We start from the raw sequence: 1692 nt of genomic DNA, 5'->3' as shown, positions 1-1692 counted from the left end.
TCTAATGGTGTTTGTAAATAGGATCTCAAGTCCGCGTCTTGTACAGCAATTAACCACTAAGAAGAATATTTGCAGTGTGTTATTTGTTGAAACTGTACTTCTGATTTGATTTGAAACTATCTCATTGCTATCTGTTTATCAATAAAATTTTGAAAAAAAAAAGAAAGAAAGAAAGAAAGAAAGAAAAAAGAAAGAAAGAAAGAAAGAAAGAAAGAAAGAAAGAAAGAAAGAAAGAAAGAAAGAAAGCAAGCAATGTGGAATTGGCTGGTGAGTCCCTAAGACTGGAATCTGAAGATGGGAGAGATTCTGCCCATTCAGATGTGGATCTGCATGGTGCTGTGAGGCAGCTCCAGGAGTTCATCCCTGACATAAAGCAAAGGGCAACATGACAGTTAAGTGCATGACCTGAGCACTTTAAAGATTTCAGAGAACAAGGTGTTGCTATTCGATTTGGCAGGTCCTCTTCTAAGGAAAACAAGCAGATAGAGGAAAACATGCCGGATTTCTCCTCGCTGACAGGAATTGAGAATGCAGACAAGCTTCTGTACAGGAACACATACCCAGGGGAAAGGCTGCCATTATGAATTTGAATGGAAGCACACTTTCTGAATGCACATCAGGAAAGGTATTGCTTGGTCCTGGAAACTCGTGAATTATGGAGCAAAGAAGATCTTTGTTGTCAACAATTACAAAGGCAGATATAGTGAAGGGGACACTGAGAAGCTGAAGGCGTGCCAGTCCCTCCACTGCAATGCCTGGAAAAAGATTGGGGATCTGTGGCCCAGAACACCCTGTCTGTCACCCTTAAGTTCTCCCAGATCTGTAATAAAAGAAATCACAGTTTGGAGTAAGGCAGAGACCCAGAAACTCATCAAGGCTGTGGAAGAAGTGATTCTAAAGAGAATGTCTCTGCTGGAGTTAAATGAAATGGATTCTGAGCTCCAAGAAAATCCCCAGTTGCCTGTCAGTTGCTTAGGAAAAACTACTAGGGCGTATTGTGGGTAGAAGCAGAAGCCATGGTGCAGACCAGAAACTAGACGCAGTGCAAAAGTAAGTGGATGGAGATCCTAACCAAGAGAATGACTAGCGGTGGCTGTGTGTGCCACGGCATCAATGCTTTGCAGGCCAAAATCAACCAGATTGAGAAGTTGTATGAAATAAATATGGAAGATGCTAACAAAGTAGATTGGGAAGCTCTTGCTAGCAGTGTAAGTGATGTCCCTCCATCTTATATTCAAACTAAATTTTATAAGCTCAAAACTGCCTGTACTCCCTTTTGGCAGAAAAAGACTTCCGCAGAGACTGACTACCTTTATGAAACTAGTCTACCTTTGCTTAAAGAAGTTTCAAAAGAAGATGAAGAAAAGTGGCACCAAAATCCCAACATCTGTAGCACCCAAGCAAGTTTTCCTGTTCAGCCACATCTTTTATTGTGAAGATGACAGTGAGGGAGAAGATGTAGAAAAACAGTGCTAAGCCCAACTTGCACTTACCGGTGCTCTCCTTTTGATGCTACTTATGTATGAGTGTCAGTTTTCCAGAACTTCAGCAACTTATCTGAGACTATGATGCTCTACAAAGGAAAAAAGGTTGATGCTGGCTGTGGCATAAATTGCAGTGGGATGTAGGAGCCCACGGGAAGGTCGAGTCACCCAGGGTGGGGAGCTGCTCTGGCTCCCGGGGCTGCACCAG

At 42.6% G+C, this 1692-nt stretch overlaps 1 pseudogene; it reads left to right on the top strand.

The window, feature by feature from the left end:
- The first annotated feature begins 248 nt into the window (after positions 1-248).
- On the top strand, positions 249-1476 carry LOC101570411 (annotated as a pseudogene).
- The last annotated feature ends 216 nt before the right edge of the window (positions 1477-1692 follow it).

Source organism: Octodon degus, unplaced genomic scaffold (genome assembly GCF_000260255.1).
Source record: "Octodon degus isolate 3935 unplaced genomic scaffold, OctDeg1.0 scaffold00370, whole genome shotgun sequence".
In the NCBI taxonomy this organism is placed as follows: Eukaryota; Metazoa; Chordata; class Mammalia; order Rodentia; family Octodontidae; genus Octodon; species Octodon degus.
Note: the sequence above shows the minus strand (reverse complement) of the source record. Positions and strands in the feature narration are given on the sequence as shown.